This window comes from Equus caballus, chromosome 24 (genome assembly GCF_041296265.1).
Source record: "Equus caballus isolate H_3958 breed thoroughbred chromosome 24, TB-T2T, whole genome shotgun sequence".
NCBI classification, from domain to species: Eukaryota; Metazoa; Chordata; class Mammalia; order Perissodactyla; family Equidae; genus Equus; species Equus caballus.
Window position 1 is genome coordinate 26226352 of NC_091707.1, and position 19736 is coordinate 26246087.

A 19736-nucleotide genomic window follows, 5' to 3' on the forward strand; every position below is an offset into this window, starting at 1 on the left:
ATAAAAGTGGGGGGGGGGTGCATTTTTTACACACCAGCAGGACCACAAACTATTTAAACTAGAAAAAAATGTAAAAAAATAAAATAAAGATTCCTAAAATGACTATTCTGCACTGTGAGATAATCACCTAAAATTTTTGTACTTTACAAAATCTCACTTAGGAAATCTTTAATGATTGATTAATTATTTATTTCAATATAGTTTTCTTTGATGTTCCATTCTTTCCTTTCAGTCTTATGTGTATTACTTTCATGCTGTTTGTATACATTAGTTGGGAATTTGGAGATAGTATAAGGAAATCTATTAGAAATAGTATCTTTTGAAAACACTGCAACTGCTGCTACCAAAGTTTCTTGATTCCTACCTCACTTTTCAATTTTTTAAAAAAAATGTAAATTGTGTCAAAATAAGAAAATTAAGTGCATACCTCTCTCTGACATCCAAATAAATGACCTGCTGTAAAGCTAGGGGAAAGCTCTTAACTTTCTTTTTGACAAGGATATTTAATAAATATATCTAATCAAAATGTTCTTGAAAAAGAATTGGTTGATAATTTTTGAAAAAAATGATGAAGGGGCCACCCGGTGCCATAGTGGTTAAGTTCACACACTCCCCTTCGGTGGCCTGGGGTTCGCAGATCCAGATCCCGGGCATGGAGCTGCAATACCGCTCATCGGATCATGCTGTGGTGGCATCCCACATACAAAATAGAGGAAGATTGGCAACAGATGTTAGCTCAGGGCCAATCTTCCTCAAAAAAGAAAAAAAAGGAAAGATGGTACTTCTGTGTACTTGAACAGGCATTTTTTAAATTTCCATAATAAAGAGATTTTTGAAAACACTGTTGTAGTTGACACTAGTAAATTTCTGCTTATCCTCATATACTGCTTCATATACTCTTGATCATTTGAAGTGCAAAAGAGGTCATGAATGAAAATAAGGCATGAGAATTTTAAAGTTTAACATGAGAAAATAATGCCTGGATAACAAGTTTAGGAAGTTTTTGAGGTAAGCATCTTTAACTAAGATGTAAGCTGTATATCTTTGAGAGAGAGAAGAGATATTTTGTATCATATTACATAAAATATGTATATTACATAATCTCTTCTCCTTCATAGAAATAGAGTCTATAAAATACTTAGGGAAATCCAGCTTTATACAAAACAGATTAGCTTATCGTCATGCTGTTCTCACTTTTCCTATGCTATAGAGAATTTACAAATGAAATAGATTAGTTAGAAATATGGATAGTTAAAGCCCAAATAAATGTTGATAAATCATAGTATGCACTAAAATGACAGAGCTCACTTGCGTTCGTACTTCTATTTCTAACTACTGTTTGAATGTCTTTTTATGCTCTCCAGCTCAGTATATCTGACTCTGCTGTCTAAATCCCTTCTCTCTATCATGTTTTCAGAGTTTCTTAGGTCATGTTCCTGCAGTTTCCCAGCATAAAAATCTTCTAGTTACTTTTTACTCTTGCTTATTTTTCATCTTTGATGGTATATCATTAAATTTTGACATTTTTGTTATTTCTTCCTTTGAATTATCTCCTTTTAATTCTTACTTCTTATACATACAGTGAACTTTGTGGCTGGATCTACTTTCAAATCCTGCCTTTAGTAAGACAGGTAATGAGCTTGGCCTGTCATGTTCACGCATTTTTCTCATTCATTGAAGCATATACTAATCTAGGTTAATACTTCTAAACATTTTAATAACATTTTAATTCTACACTGCCTGACTGTTCCTAGAGTATACTCATATTCCATTTTTTTAAATAAATAAATAACAGGGGTAGCTGGCGCAATTTTTCTTGAGTGTTGGCTCAAACAGTATCAAACAGTTATTCCAATCTCTACAGCTCACTTATTCCTTATTGACTTTGGCTGTAATAGGAAGGAGGAGAGTCTCAAACTGTAGAATTGACTTTCTCGCCCTATTGTTGAAACTTGAAGTTTACCTAGGCAGTGCATCTTTGTTCTCCATGACCCCAATCAGTCTCCTTGACATCCTGTTTGAAAACACTGGGAACTAAAAGTCTGTGAAAAATTTTGCTTGTAAATTCAGATGGCAATTCATATGGGAATCAGAATTGGTAGACAAGCAAAAGTATATAGAAAGCTGAGGTTTATTAGTAAGCCAGTAGGAAGTATTTCTTAGTTAGCTTTCTTTTTTTTTATAATTTTTTTTTTAAAGATTTTATTTTTTTCCTTTTTCTCCCCAAAGCCCCCTGGTAAATAGTTGTATATTCTTCGTTGTGGGTCCTTCTAGTTGTGGCATGGGGGACGCTGCCTCAGCGTGGTTTGATGAGCAGTGCCATGTCCGTGCCCAGGATTTGAACCAATGAAACACTGGGCCGCCTGCAGCGGAGCGCTTGAACTTAACCACTCGGCCACGGGGCCAGCCCCTCTTAGTTAGCTTTCAACAAAATTGAAGTCAGAATCTAGTGTTATTGATTGATAAATCAGTTGGATATAGACCTCTGATTAAAGCTTCTTCGTCTATTACCAAGACACAAAGGGAGTATTGGCAGGCAATTTAAGTCAAAAGAAGGATCAACATATAAATTTTCAGTGACCTTTTTTATTGCTTTCTATCTAATAGTGAGGGAAATAGACATCAAAGTGATATTTACTCCTCACTGGGCTGATGCCCATCATTCTTTTCCTTCATGTGCCCTTATGCACCACAGGCCAACATTTTGTTTACATTTCTGTTTTTCTTCTTAACCAACCCAATTGTCTCTTCTATATGGAAGGTAGTACCAGTGCATGTTTGCACAGCTTCCTGTAAATTGTAGAAGTTTAACGAATACCAAACAGCTCATGGTCATAACCTGCAGTGGTTCATACCCATAGATTTACAGACAGGTTTGGTTTACCACCAATCCTGGTCTAATTTTTAAAGATTCAGATAAGTATCTTCTTGACTACCAGCAATGTAAATTTCTTTTGCTTGTTCACACAAACATACATTTGAGTACAATGAAGTGTATAGCCTGGACTTCAACAAATAGAATTATCAGTTTTCTCTGGTCATCTTTTTTTCCCCTTTCAAAATCACCTCCTTTCTCAACCAGGGTTCCTCATCTAAACCGAAGAATGAGAAGTGATTTGTGTGGCTGTTTTCTCAAGTTCCTGAGAAGATGGTGCCATTCTAGATTCATAAAAGAGAAGTTAATTCATTATATACAATGGATGTATAGTGCCTCAGGGCTTAATTCTCTCCTGAACCTGAGAAAGATGTAGTAGTTCTTTCTTTGCTTTTACGTAGTTCAGTACTTCTTGAAGCCATTTGTTATTTAAAGCCATACTTAAAATTTCTTCTTTGGAAATTCTCCTTATTGCCTTTTTCTGTAGATACTAAAATCTCTAAATAGCCTCATGGTTACCATGTGAATTTAAGACTTGAAAGTGGGGCATGTTTTAATTTGAGTTTTTTAAAAAAATAAATGATTTTTCTGAAAGAATCAAGAAGTTTACCCAGGTTCTCACCATATTCTAAATATGTTCATGCTTTGGTGGTTATCAATATTTTATTGGTTTTCTCACAGTATTGAAGTAAACTTACTGAAGATCAATTCAGTGTAGTGGTTAAAAGTTTGAGTTTGGCCTAGATTTGAATCCCGGTCCTGGATTTGAAACCCAACCCTGATTCTTACTAGCTATGTAATCTTAGGCAAGTTAACTTGTCTGCACTTCATATTCCTATAAATTGGAATGATGTCACATTTTTAGGGTACCTTAAGGATTGACTCGCTTACTACTGCTTGGTGCAGGTTCTGATACGAATAAATACTCAATAAATATTAATTATCCTTATTATCAATACTGATTGTTATACTAAAAATTTAAAGGTAAAGTTATTTTTAGCTTGAACTCTATCAAACATGTTACCTGCTACATTTGTCACACGGTAAAATACGTTTTATATGGCTATTAGCCATATCCTGACTGAAAGATCAGTTACTATTAGCTCCACTATTAACTTGACCTAAGTCAACATCGACATTTGTACCATTCCTGCCTTGCTTCTTTTTCCTAATCATTGTCAAGTATATTGAATATGATATATATGAACATCTATTTATGAGAAATATCTCTTTTTTCATTCAGCCAGTTGACTGTCTTCTAGTTTTTGTCTTGTGTTTTTCTCCAAAATCACTTTCCTGTTTAGTGTCTGAGTTTCTTATGCACACACACACCCCACCTCACTGAAGATTATGGCTAATAAGAATAGTGTTTTCAATTAAAATTGTTATTTTAGGGTAAGGAAAAAGTTTTTCTTGACCCTCTTAGGGTCCCTGGTTGGATCTGAAAATTAAACTAACAGATTAACAAGAGAGAAGCGTAAAAATTTATTTAATATAGTATTTACATGACATGGGAACTTTTATAAGGACATGAAGATTCAAAGAAAGTTAAACCTGAGTGTTTTTATGCTAGATTTGATGAAGAGTGGAAAGTCATGGAGAAATATGATAGAGCGAAGAGTATGAGCTAAGGATAGTAAACTGGAGGACACTTAGCAAGCCCTCTTCATTCTTATTCTTCTTGGTGTCCCTCCTTCTTGGACATAAGGATGCTCCTTTCCTTAGGGTATAGAGAGGGCTCCTCTCACTTGAGGATCTTATGACCTGTCTCAGGAGAGAAGGATGGGGGAAGGATAGAGAGACCTTCTTGCTTCTGCCATTTTCTCAAACTTCTTCAGTTTAAAATATTCAGTATGCCAAGGTACCATATTTTGGGGTAACATGTCTTGAACCTCACCATTATATTGTCCTTGAATGCCATTTTATGTCGTACTCTACAGGCACTCACCAACTTATAAGTGGGGCAAAGCAGTTTCCCATGAAAACAACTTTATAAATGGTGACCATATTTCTAGGTTAGTGCTCAAAACTTTATATAACCCTTAATAAGCTGAAATAGCACTATAGTTTCACTGAATTGAGGGTCAGATAGACATATATGGACTAATGTAGGAATCTGTATACTATTTGTAACATTATTTCTTGGGAAAATGCATTTTAACCTCTAACAGAATCCAGCCTACTCCAAGGCATTTTTACCCTGACAAATTCTGGATGGCAACAGGATCTTGCATCTTGTTTTATTCCTCCACCAGCTCAAATGGGACATCTTCCTTAGAATACTTATTGTAATGAATGGCAAATGGGGAGGGAAACTGGTAATTTGGGGCAAGGACTTCTCCACAGCATCATCAATCAATGTTTGTTGAATGAATTTATAAATTGGATATTTGTCAAGGGTTTATGCCTATATAGTTAAATTTCAATAAGCTTTCTATAGTGTGGTATTCTTGGTTTTAAAAACTCTTCTTAGTTAATGCTGATTTTTCTGACATTAAATGTCTTTTGTGTCCTTAGTATCTTATGAACAAGATCTAGGCCTCTGAGGTAGCTGAGCAAAAAGAACAAATATATGACTGTGAATTAAAAGAGGTGATTTCTACTGCCTGGTCTGTTCATGAGAAAGCTAATTCATCATGGATGTAGCAAACAGAATTTTTAATCCTGTTAAAATATTAATGGTACAAGTTTGAAGGAAATGGATCTTGATTATCCTGTGTGCATTTTGTTTGTTTCTACATGGAAGAGCACCAAATGTGGATAAAAACATGCTGTGAGCTTGAAAGTCTATTGTGGATTTTGATGTCCTGAGTGAATGTAAAAATTGAAATTGGTGTGATTGTATTATTTTTACTTGGTTGTTTATACTTTCAGTTTTGCTAATACTACCAGTAGGTCATCATTGGTCATCAAGTATCTATTCAGCATCTACACTACGGAGTAGATATTGCCATATTAGGTATATGGAGAATGTAGCAAAAATTAAATATGGGGCCTCACTTAAGGATTTTATAAATTAGAGTACTGTCTATATTTTTTAAATCATATTCTAAGGATGCAGGCTGTGGTGTTCAAAAATATTGCTCCAAGGAAATGCCTTTGGCTTTGAAAATTAAAGCTCCTCACTGTTTGTGCCAAAAAAGTACATAGGAAAATCACCACTCTTGGGTCCCGTGTTTCACAAAATAGTCATGGAGGAGTTATTTAAAAATTCACCAAATTATTGTTTGTTTTTATTATTGAGGTATAATTAACATATAACGTATTAGTTTCAAGTGTACAACATAATGATTCATATTTGTATACACTGTGAAATGATCACCACAGTAAATCTAGTTGCATCTGTCTCTATACAGAATTACAGATTTTTTTTTGTTATGATGAGAAGTTTTAGGATTTACTCTCTTGGCAACTTTCAAACATGCACTACAATATTATTGACTTAATCACCATGCTGTATGTTATGTCCCCATGAGTGACGTATTTTATAGCTGGAGGTTTGTACCTCTTGACCCTCTTCACCCATTTTGCCCACTGCCCTCCCTCCTGCCCTATGGCAACCACCATTATGTTCTTTTCTTTGAGTTTTGTTTTGTTCTGTTTGTTCATTGGTTTTGTTTTATAGGTAACACATATAAGTGAAATCATATGTGATCATAAGAAAGTCTTTCTCTGACTTATTTCTCTTAGTATAATACTCTCAGGGTCCATCAGTGTTGTCACAAATGGCAAGATTTCGTTCTTTTTTATAACTAAGTAGTATTCCAGTGTGTGTGTGTGTGTGTGTGTGTGTGTCCCCATTCATCCACTGATGGACACTTAGGTCATTTCTATATCTTGGCTATTGTAAATAATGCTGCAAGAAACACAGGGGTACATATATTTTTTCAATTAGTATTTTCATTTTCTTTGGATAAATACCCAGAAGTTGAATTGCTGGATCATATGGTGGTTCTATTTTTAATTTATTGAGGAACCTCCATACTGTTTTTCGTAGTGACTGCACAAATTTACATTCCCACCAGCAGTGCCTGGGGGTTCCCTTTTCTCCACATCCTCGCCAACACTTGTTATTTCTTGCTTTTTTGATAATAGCCATTCTAACAGATATGAGTTGATATCTCATTGTGGTTTTTGTTTGGTTTTGGTTTTGGTTTTGTTTGTTCTGTGAGGAAGATTGGCCCTGAGCTAACGTCTGTTGCCAATCCTCCTCTTTTTGCTTGAGGAAGATTGTCACTGAGCTAACATCTGTGCCAGCCTTCCTCTACTTTATGTGGGATGCCACCACAGCATGGCTTGAAGACTGGTGCTAGGTCTGTGCCTGGAATCTGAACCTGTGAACCCCAGGCTGCTGAAGCAGAGTGCATGAACTTAACCACTATGCCCCTGGGCCGGCCCCTCATTGTGGTTTTAATTTGCATTTCCCTGATGAAAAATTCATCAAATTATTGTTAAGTCCCAAAAAAGAACTTGGCTTAGGACAGATTTTCCTAGAATAGATTTGAGTTCTTGGGGCCTTATTGTATAACTTTAAAAGTGCCATAATATTTCTTTAGGCCACATTTTCTCTATACAGAGATGGTGTCTGTTATTCCAAGTTGGTAGTAAGGCTTATCTAATTTGTTTGCTAAGTATAGACCTATTTGGAAAGGAGAAATAAAGGCAAAGCACAATATTACTCTTTATTAGCATTACTTATTGGAGGAGAATGCAAATTTCACCCTTTAAATGCTCTCCTCTGCTCTGCTAAGTTATCTAATACACTTGGGCGGTATAGAAGACCCTGAAAGAGAGAGGGCTCCAGTAAACATGGTAAGTCAGAATCCATAGCATATACAAAGGAGATAGAGTTTATGAAAAGGAGTTTGATATTTTTTAAATCCACTTAATTGAATTTAAGGGCACATTTTGAATCCTATGGAATTCATTTTAATCACAGTGATAGTCTTCCCCGTGTATTTTAGCCACTCGTGTTATCTAATAAATGCTTTTTACCTTACTCTACAATTGTGGCTATCATTTCACCAAGTAGATTAATCTATAATATTTACAGCCTTAATAATCCTGTGTGTACCATGCCTATTATTCAAGAATTCTTTTTAATAGTATCCTTTATCTTCTCATACCATCTAAGACAGAATTTTCATTTTATTCTCTTTTTTAACAAGAATTACAGAATTAAGAATCACTGAAAAGCCTTGAGGGTTTCTCCACAAGGTAACCTTTCATCTTCAATAGGCTAAGCTAGGAATAAAAATAGAGAATGTATAGTAATGTCCTTTACATTAGCTTTGAAAAGTTCAACTGGTATAATTATGTATACAATGTCAGAGTATTTCATGGGTATGCGCATTTTATTATATTGACTTAATTCTCTTCAGCTTAAATACTTTGGGTGCGGTGTTTTATATCCAGGAGTAAGTATCAATGCAGTGGATGATAAATTGAAATCACATACATCTTGAAGTCACGTACACACACTTTGAAATGTATGTGCTTGCGTAATTTATGAATCTACCTTTTCAAGTGCTTTTGGCTTAATTTCCATGTGACTTTTGTTACTACAGAAAGCCAAGTATTATGAAACATAGGTTATTGTAGAAAATAGTGTTATTTTATAATAAAACAGCTGGATATGTATTATGCATAAGAAAAGTAATATTACATATATCCCTTGGAATTGAGAGGGCAGAAAAAGTAGGTGTGGTGATACTCAAATATTTTGTATTTTAAGGGAAAAAAAGAATGGAAAAAAATGGGGGGGTTGGAAAGGGAGGGATGGAGAAAGGAAACAAGCCCTGGTTTTTCATTCCCTATTCCGCTTCAGTATTTAGAGAATAGGTCATTTATTCTGACTTTCCCATATTAAATAGTTGCAGAGCATAAGCAGCAACATAGAGAACAAGGGCGAATTCAGAAAGACCTGAAAGATATTTTTGGATTCATGTTCCATGAAACCCTGAATGGAATTCAGATTCATATAAACTTTTATAGCCATAGTTTTCAATTATATTAGCAATTTTCCTTGTCCTATTTCTAAGTTGCCTTAGAATAAGAAAAAACAAGTCTATTTGTGAAATTTTGTCCATGCCATTCTGCACTGAATAGTGCCTAGAGTCATGAAAATCAGGCTTGCTGCTTTTTTTTTCTTCTCTTTGGCAACTTGCTGCTATCCCAGCACACAACAATTAAATCTAATTCTGTTTGGGTTGCCATGTCTAACTGTTCTCGTTGAGAAGCATGGCATGAACTAATGCATGGCTGTTTGAGAAGGCTGCTATGTATATCTGCACTGAAAGAAAAATTCCTGTATCAATCTAGCCCTCTGAATTTGTTATTGAAGCTGCAGTAATTAATGATGCACTTCTGTACAGTCTTGACAGCGAAGACAATTCCCCAGGAATAAAAGTGGGAACCGAGGCAAAAAATGGTCTTCTGCGGTCAGTTGCTACTAAATCACTTATGGGTACTTCTCAGTTGTGGAGGTAGTCATCCCTTCAAAGAATGCACGTGAGTGGGAGAGTGGGAAAGAGAAAAAGGATGCCATTGAGCTCTGAAAGAGATTGGATGAAGAAATATTGAGTCAATCTTCAATCTCAAATATTTGACTCAGGGTCTGAAGTAGTTTTGGTCAAATTAAGACTATTTTAATTGTCTTACCATCAGATTTCACAGCCTAATCATCCGGCTGTAAACATATTAAACGTGACTTAACTCCTTTATATCCACGAAAGTTCCAAACTGTTTTTTAAACAAACCTTATAATGCCTTCAATATTTTAAATGTTTATTAGGAGCATTGATTTAATGATCAAGTGATCAGTATCCTTCATTAATTCCATTAGGCATTCATCTTGTTTCATGTATGCATTTTTTTTTTTGTTTACTACAAAATAAAGTTCAGTAATTGAACCACACAACTATCAATTACTCCAACCTTTGATATGGAGTTTAAACAAACAAAAAATGTTGTATGACCAGAAGCTAGGAATCATCTAAGTGGCCTCCTTTAGGAGCTCATTTCCCTTTATACATTGCAAGTTTATCTGTAATCTCCCTAATTCATCTGTGTTAGAGCCATGTAGCACAGTTGAAGAGTTCACAGAATAAGTCAACATAATCTTGGATTATTCATTTAACCTCAAGTGCCACCATATAGCAAGGGTCTCTGTAGCTATTCTCATTGTTACACATCAGTGATAGCAGCATTTCAAACTGTTCTTGGGCATATAAGTACTGCTCTTTCAGTCTATCTATGTCACTATCCTTTCATTTGCAGTTATCTAACTTTCAGATATAACTGAGCTCTGTTTCAAGGCTTTGGTCTGAAATATTCCCCAGCTAGAGATATCTACTTGGGCATTGCTTGACTGAGTCGTTTATCCTGGTAGATACAGTCATACTGTCATTACCTTGAGTTATGTTTGAAATCACTTTAGCTTCCTTTTAAACATCTTATCTGCAAAGGGAAATTTTGCTGCTGCTCTTAAGATTAGTCGTGATGTGATTCAAAATATCTGTCTTTTCTCTTACAAACACACACACCTTTGTAAATGTTATAAACTATCCCTTTTGACTATGACCTGTTGACTTTCAAAGACAATTTCAAAGCAGGGATGATATTTGTGTTTTTAAGATCTGCCATGTGTTTTGAAGTTTGAAGTAAGAAGTATAAAGAGGAGAATGATGTATAACAATCTCTGTTTCGTTATTTATTACCTCATTAACGTTCACCTACTTTTTTCCTGCTATTCCCTACACTTTGCTATTTTCTCTGTTTCTTTTTTCTTTCCTTATGTGTGTGTTTTTTAGTAGATACTGCCTATCTTCCTTATCCCTAGCTGTTTCTTGATTTCCTTTCCTTTTTCAGTGAATAATAACCCAACCCACCTCAGCCACTGAGAAAGAATATGAATCTTAATAATTGTTAAAATGAATATGTGCATCTCAGTTTGCTATAAAGGAACAAAATGGGATGAGCATAGCTGCTTTAGTGTTTAAATTTGGTGATTCAACCATATATTGTGCCTAAACTAGGTGACTGGAATATGAGAGAGAGAATCTGGATGAAACTAGCATAAATGAGTTAGGTATAAATTTCTACCTATAAAATTTCTAAGTCATACAACATCCCTGTGAAAAGACTATTTAAGAAAAGAATTTATGTGCCTTTTTCAGCTTAGATGAGTTAAAAAATAATGCTAATGAGTCCAGGGTTACAGATTTGTAAAGCCACTTAGCTTCACAGCTGTTCTATGATTATGGACTGTAAACTAATCCGAAATTTCTAATTGCAGATAGTATGCAGGGGAAGGACTGAGGAAAGATGTGCTGATGGTTCAAAATAAATCTATTAACAGTTAAATGAGACTGATTTGAACAAATAATATAATGACCAGTCTATATTATACTAAAAGGTTTGAATTTTAGAATTTTTTTAAAAAATCAAATGTTTATCATTTTCAGTAGCAGTTTCTATTTTTATTTCATTTTCAATAACTTTTGTTTTTCACATGTTCAGTGAAGAATATAGATAAGCAAAGAGATAAAAAGTCACCCATGAATTCCCCCTTACTAATTGATATTAACATGTAACAGAAAGAACAAATAAGGATGGTGAATTGAAGAAAAAAGAGAAAGTACAGAGTTCTACAGAGAAGGTAGAGTCAATAAAGAAGCATATATAAAATGAAGAATTATCGTTGAAGGATCCCCTATGTGAAAAAATTTTAAGAATAGCTAGTATATAAGAGATTTGAGTTTGAAAACTGATGGATGAGTATCTGCAGAGTTTGACTTGATTGTATTCCTGATGTAACTGAGCAAAGCTCAGCAGCTGAGCAGAGCTACCTGAAGCAACCCTAGGAAGGGTAGAGGGAGTATATTGGTTAATGGTGAAACTGTCAAGAACAGTGGTAACAGTTTAACAGCATTCTCAGCTCAAAATATACTTAGTGAAGGAAAAAAAAATGAAAAATATATGTGTTGAAAACATTGACATTGTGTTTGTTCTTAAAGAGAGCAAAAGAGTTTCCAGATGATCCCAAATTCTAAATTTGAGAAATCTAAGCTAAAGAGTATGGGTATTGGCAGCCTTGTGAAAATGTCCTTTGATGAGTCAGTTCCCTTTTTTCTTTTTTTACAGTTCTCACTTTTTAAGGAAATATTTCAAATATATATATAAAGAATAAATAATATAATATACCCATACACTGATCACCTAGATTTAACAAATATTGTTTTATTATTTCTTTAGCTCTTTTAACATATTTTTAATAACTAAAGAATTATGACAAAGCTCAAGTTACCTTTGCATAGAAGTGTCATTATATAAGAATACCTTATATGATAGAAAATTAGAAATATATCCTTTCCCCATGTATGGCATATACTGACCCTACATTTGAAGGATAATGAATATTTCTCAGGATCCGTTTTGCTCCCATGACACCCTGATTTGTTTCTGCTTATATTTATTTTTAAAATAACACTAGTTTAGTAGCATGATTTTAATGATTTTCGGTATGTGCTAGTGGAGATAGAATACACACACGTGCACATACTGTATGTGTGTATATGCTGTATATATATTAAAAATGTACATATACTTATATATGTGTGTTTTATACATATACGCAAATCATATATATATGAACATTTTCCTGTTTGTTATGCTGAGACAGCAATAAAATAATCTGTCCAGCAGTAGGCAAGATATCTCAAAAACTGCTCTTACTGACCCCAACCAAGCCACAGTGTCATAGATCTAAACTGGGAATATATAGAAAATCTAAAGGAACAAACAGGAATGCAAAAGAAACAAAAGGCACCAACACTGAACCGAAACACCCCCTGTCATGATTAATAACATTTTTCTGTTCCAAATGAAACTTAGTATATTTTGGAGATGGGTATTGATGATTGCTAAGAGTAGAAATTCTTTATAACTCACTTTTTACTAATTTGACGATTACCATATCCTATGTGATGCATTTTTCTATAAACTTTGAAAATGCCTCAACACTTCTAGTTAAGTACAGATCCACTGTCTGGAGAATACATACAGTGTAGTAGTTATCATGGATTAATAGCAATATGGTATCACAAGAGCTTTTATGCAGAAATTTATAGTACAACAAATAAACAACAGAAGATTGTATTCTCTTTTATCAGAGATGCCTACATTGATTTTTATGGAATAGCAAATTCTTTCCAAAAGACATTTTTTATGCCCTACTTTGCTGGTACCCTAAGTTTAAACACCTACTACATCTTTTTATTAACAATCTTTGGCCCTTCTGACAATACTCTTCTTTGGTCTAGAAGAGGTTGCAAACAGTTCCAGGCTAGGACAGCTTCAAGAGAGTAGTTCGGTGCCTGGCTTTTGATAGTTGGTATCATAATCATCATAGTCATCATCATTCTCACCCCTATTATCATCATCAGAGGTAACGCCTTTATCCTTTATTAAATGTCAGGTGTAGTACCAAATGTTCCACCTGCATTAGTTTATTTGATTCTCACAACAATGCTATGAGCTGGTAACTCAACAAAGCATGATCCTGTGTACACTACTAGCTATTCCCTCAGTCTAGAATGTTCTCTAAGTGCTTCATCTGGCTGTCTCAGATCTTAACTCAAATGGTACCTTTTCAGAGAAATCTTCTGTGTCCACTCTATCTAAAATAGCTATACCCTATCACTTTTTATCACATTACTGTTTTATTTTATTCATAAGCACGTGTTACTATCTGAAGCTATCTTACTGATTTACTTATTAGTTTATCTGCTTATTATCTGTCTACTCCTGTTAGAATGTAAGCTCCAGGATAGCAAGGTCCCTGTCAATCTTGTTCATGTTTTAACCTCTGCACCTAGATCAGATCCTGGTTTATAGGAGGTGCTCAAGAAATATTGTTCAGTAAATGAATGGTGTCATTATCCTGATTCTTATACATGTGCAAACTAATGCTTAAAAAGTTAAGTAATTTAGCCAGGGTCATGTAGCTAGCATAACTTTCTGCTTTTTGTCTGCTCAAAGAAGGATTCATTGCATGCACAAGTCTCCAACTTTAGCAGATCAAATTAGCACATGTCCCTGGACCTACAGCTATAGGGCTTATGTAGAAAAAAAATACACACATCTAAAATAATCTTACCTATCCTGCACATCCTGAGAATGAGTTATGTGAATGTGAACCTTCAGTAACATGGGGGAATAGAACCAGTAATATAGATGGAACAAATGCAAATTTTGCAAGATAATTCAAGTAGGCTGAAATAATTCAAACTACCTATAAACCTAAATTTAACAATGTTCTAAGAAAGAATATCCCTTCTTCTTCAGACTTTTTCTTAGACATGATTATTTAGCTTTGTCTTTTTAAAAAAAGAGTCTAAAATGAAACTTCATCCAGAAAATATTATGCCTAATTACATAGTAATCCATGGTCAATATACTTATCTTATATAATATGTTACGTGACATTGCATTTCTTTAATTTTAATAGGTTGTTCTCTTTCCCTTAGGAATTTTTCATGATTGAATCTTGACAAGGTGAGGTTTATATTCCAACTGAGTTTTCATTAGACTTGGGTAAAAAAGAAAACTACAAAAATTTGTTGTGTATTAAGACTTAATTATATTTCAAGTCAGATTTTAAAAGAGAATGTATATTTCATATACATTTATTCCATTTTCATTATGGTAAACTACTCTTTTAATGTCACAGTCAAGACAAAAAGCGCAGTCTGTTTAAAAGTGACTACCAAAGGTATTTCATACAATCTTAGAAACCGAAGTTATACACTAGGGGATAAACTTAAGAATAAACTAGAATCCAATTAACAGACATAAATTCTATTAATAGATACACCCAGGCCATAAAGTTCTCAGGTGAAATTGTGAAAGGCTTTGAAATAGACAAAAAAGAGTATTGGCTGTTTTGTCTAGGGCACCCTTCTGGGTCATCTCCTTTCACTATCTGAGCTATTGTACAACACTAAATTGTAGTATTAAAAAACAAAATTCAAAACCAGCGCTGATAGCCTAGTGGTTAAAGTTCAGTGCTGTCACCACTTTAGCGGCCCAGGTTTGTTTCCCAGTGGCAGAACCATACCACCTGTCTGTCAGTTGCCATGCTGTGTCAGCAGCTCACATAGAAGAACTGGAAGGACTTACAACTAGGAGATACAACCATGCACTGGGGCTCTGGGGAGGAAAAAAAAGAGGAAGATGGGCAGCAGATGTTAGTTCAGGGGGAATCTTTCCCTGCAAGAAAATAATAAATAAAAACTTAAAAAATTCAATTGAGTAAATATGGAGATCTAATTGGCTTTATTCAGTGATTCACGGACTGGGCGGCATCCCATCTAGCAACCAGAAAGGAGCTCCAAGGGGGCAGGAAAAGGAAGTTTCTAGCAAAGAGTGGATTGTTTCAGGCAAGATCGCCTTCCTTTGTTGGAAGGCGGGGCTCTATCAGACAGATTACCTCACTAGTACTGACCAAGTAATTCCAGATTGACTGGTTAAAGGTAACATTCCTGGCAGAGACTAAAACTGCAATTAGGTTAGGTATTAAATCTTAGTTTGCTGACATGGGGCTTAGTACAAGTGGCTCCATTTTGGGCCTGTTGTTTCTTTTTTAATAGTAATATATGAATAGTAATGTAAATTATCCTAATCCATAGAAATGCACATTGTGTCCAGTTGGAGTTGCATTTGATTTTTGCTCAGTAGATCTGAAAATTCATTTCAACATTCCTGATGGTCCATGTATGTATGCATGTTTAAATCACTTTTAAACCAATTATCTTAAACCAGACATCTTTCTGATTCCCTCATTAATTAACACTTTAGATAAAATCTTTGACACATGTTCGTTTTTTATTTGTATGGGAGTCATGAGTTTACTTTTTAAAATAGTTAACTTTTAACACAATTATCCCTTTTCTGTAAGCTGAAAGTTCAGTTTTAATGGCAGTGGACTTTCTGCCTTTCCATGTGAGTTAGCCCAAACATCCAAAGCTTGAGAATTCAGAGAAAATGGAAAGGGCATATATAATGTAAACAAGAGTCTAATAATAATATGAAACTATATCTGTTAACTGTTTACTTGGTTAGATCATGAGAGACTTGATTAACTGCATAATATACACCACACGTAGTTGCTAAATAAGACTTCAAAAACCTTAGCTCTTATCTCCAGTCCTCAAAGGAACTTCCTAAACATTCCCTAAATCATTGCTACTTTACTAATACAGTATAGAAATGTCTTTGCCTTTATATAACTTCAATGTGCCTTACGAATGCTAATCATTTAGAAAAATAAAGGTTACAACTTTTCTAACTGCAATATAGCAGCCTTTGATTTAGAAAGGAAAATAATTACATGGTGTAGTATGATACTCAGGAGAAGCAGTAGTTTTGGGTTTTTTTAATGAATAAATAAGTGACATGACATGGCATTTAATAATGTGTAGGCAAGGAAAATAATTTTCCATCTACCTTTCTGAGATCTGGAGTGAGACTCCCTGTGATAAAAGATTAACGAGAAAATCAAACAGAGGTTTATTAGCATGTGTACTTCATGTATACTTCAGAGATTCCCAGGAAAAAAAAAGAGTAATTTCACAAGATAGCCTGAACCACCAACTTAAATACTATTTTCAGCTAAAGACGAAACGTGGGGCTAGGAATCCAGTTATGCAGAGATTACCAGGAAAAGCACAGTAAACAAGAGTGAGGTTTCTTATGAAGACTTAAATTGATGCCTTTTCCATTGGTAAGATTCTCTTGTGGTTTAGAGTCATCCTTCTCCTACAGAGAGGTACAGAGAGGGAGACACCCTTATAAATGGAGATTTCTTTTAAAAATATAAATGTCCTTTACAAAAAAGTAACTTACCCTGTTTTCAGAGCTTCTTCTGTCTCTGCTCTTTCTCAAAATAATCTTTATGCCGAAGAGGCACATTTCGGGGTGGCAGATTATGCTACCCTTCAATGAAAACCAAGGAGAGTATTAAATCTAGTTAGAAACTCAGCATTTCAAAACTCATGTTTAGTGAAAACCAGTATGACTTTCTTCCAGAAGTGGCAGAAAATGATAATAATTACAAATGCTCAATAATTCAAGTTTTGATGTTATTGACTCTTAGACTCTTAGGCTCTATTTCATAAGTTTATCAGTGTTTTTTTAAGCTTTCTATTCAAATACTTATTTACTCTTACTTGATCTTGCTTAAGAGAGCTGTCAAAATCACAAAATAAATTAGTCAACCTTCTTTATTACATGTCCAGAATATCATCCAAACAAAAGAAGGATAATAGTAACAACAGCAAACTAATAATAGCTAATACTCATACACTGTTCACTCTGGGCCAGTACTCTTCTAAGCAAATACTTTACACATGGTATCTCATTTTCTTCACAACAACCCTATGAGAGAAGTATTGCTACTCTCATTTTATACGTAAGAAAAAAAGGCAGAGAGAGATTATGACTTATCCAGGGTTGTACAGCTAATAATGATAGAGTAACATTCACCTCCAGGCAGTCTGGCTCCAGAGTGCTACTCCCCAAACTGCCTTTCATTATACCAGGTTTCCTTCACTCCTACATCCATATGCCTATTCTGAGCGGTTCTCACTGCTAAGAGAAAGAGTCAGGAGAAAAAAGGCAATGAAAATTCAAGGTCTGATTAGGAATGCAATGATTCCTGTTAGTAGGTTAGAAAGATAGGGTCATCTACTAATGTACAGAGGAATGAATTTGGAAGTCAAGAGGGCCAAGTTCAATTTCTACTTTGCTGTGTGATCTAAAGCCAGTAACATTCCCTGCTTTCTCATCTCTAGAATAAAGATAAATTACTCTGTAAAATAATTAATTATTCATCTGAAGATTGAGAAATGGTGCCATGAGTAATCCGAAATCCCTACCAGTCAAAAAATATTTTATTTAGCGTTGTTGTATATATAATTAGATAGTATATTTTCCTCATATTTATCACCATTGAAATTCTTAGAACAAACATCAACTCAAAAATAATGTTGATACCAAAGAGAGATCAGTTAAGTATTTACAAATTTTCTAGAGGTCATTGAGAATGACTCAGTTTAGAATTAAAGCTTTATACAGAAAATAAATTAGAATATTCAGCATTGATGTTCGAATTCATATTCCCTGAGTAATGCTGATAACCAGTTCTATTCTTAGCTATGTTCTACATATTATAGTATTCTCTTTGAGAAGAAGGAGCTCACCAAGTTACCTATAAAACAGCTGCTTTGTTTTAGGGGACGAAATTATGCTCAGAGACTGAGACTGTCTCTGCCAATAGTTTATTTAACACAGGTTCACTGTAGGGTTTATAATAGTTTCACAAGCCAGTAGCATACAGGATAATATCTCTTAATAAGAAAATAAAGAAATAATATACTCCAAACCAATAATAGATTAATCACACTTTTGTTCCAGACAAGGGGAGATGAAAGGAATAAAGTTCAAATACAGTTTGAGATGTACCTTTTTAAACAAGTAGGCACTCAGGAGAGATGGCTTGACCAACCAAGAGCTGACATCCGGCTGATAGCGCAAAATGAAAGTGAAAATTCCCCCACTGCAAGAGCACACTGCTAGGGAATGACAGTGCCAGTGTTGGAGAGCAAGATAATCTTCCCGGGGCGCTGCATGGCCTTCGTCCCAACCAATAAAACAGTCACCCTTGCCTTGGTAAAAGCTAATGCCCTAAGGTCTAAGGAAGTTTATTTAGATCAGCAAAGAGTGTCTTGCCCAGACCAAAACTTTCGAATAGTTCTCACAAGCTCTCGGTATTTATAGTCTTAATGTTCACTTGCTATAGTTGCTTCTTCACATGTTTTTACTGATAAGCACCCAGCAGAGCCCCTCAGCAGCTGGGCTGTTGAGTTCTTATCAACGACAACAAATGAGATGATGACATCCTGACACAGCTTACTTCATTCCTATATCAAAACAACAACTTAATTTTTATCTTTGTCATAAACAAATGCATTAAAATAATTTCACTTAAATCATAAACAAGTGGATTTGAAATCATGTCAAACTATTACACAACAGCAGCATCAATAGGCTTTTGATTTTCAATGGTAATTATATTTCGCTTCACCAGCTATGTAACTTGCCATAGTTCGAGCTTCTTTTAAAAGAGGTAAATACTGAAAAAGAAGAGCTCTTCACATTTACCTAGAACTTAAGAAACCTCAGTGGTATATAAGACAGTAATAATTATTTAAGAGTGGAAAAATATTTAAGAATAGTCCTCTGGAAAAGATTTGTGAAATTGTATTGCTTATAAATATTGTCTGTGTACCTGCAAAGGCTTATGTTATATATAGATAACAACATTGTTGCTTTCTAGCTATGATCAACACATAACTAAGAGTTCAAAGAATAATTACTTACGGATACATACACACTTGGGTGGGGGGTGTGTGTGTGTGTGTGTGTGTGTGTATGTATGTATGTATGGAAGTTCACCCTTGGTTAGAGAGTTTTAAATGTGATGACTCTGGCTATTGCAGTTAGTTAATTATCTAAACAAATGGGAAAAGAGCAAGTGAAGCAGTAGTTTTTTTAAGTCTGAGCTTTTAATAACTTGTTAATAACCATGTTCCTTTTTTGATTCTTAGATGGTATATTAAATGTGCAATTGGTTAATTCATTGCCCAATTTTATATAATTTTCTCAAAAAAAGGAAGACTTGTTTTATATATGATTTGGTAAAGGGCAGCAGATGGAGGTGGGAAAGGTTTCTTAGAGCCACAAAATCCTAGAGATAAAAAGAAGCTTGGAAATTATCTAGTTCAGAGTTTTTTAACCTTTT

The 19736-nt window shown here is 34.6% G+C and overlaps 1 protein-coding gene and 1 long non-coding RNA gene across 51 annotated transcripts in view; one reads left to right on the forward strand and one right to left on the reverse strand.

Moving 5' to 3' along the window:
- Window positions 1–19736, forward strand: part of GPHN (gephyrin) — a 562862-nt gene that overhangs the window by 383380 nt on the left and 159746 nt on the right. The window lies entirely within an intron of this gene.
- Window positions 14961–18518, reverse strand: LOC138920604 (uncharacterized). The gene is made up of 3 exons (XR_011432044.1): window positions 18398–18518; window positions 16781–16870; window positions 14961–15085 (listed from the first exon to the last, which is right to left on the reverse strand). It is a non-coding gene; the product is annotated as an uncharacterized lncRNA (long non-coding RNA).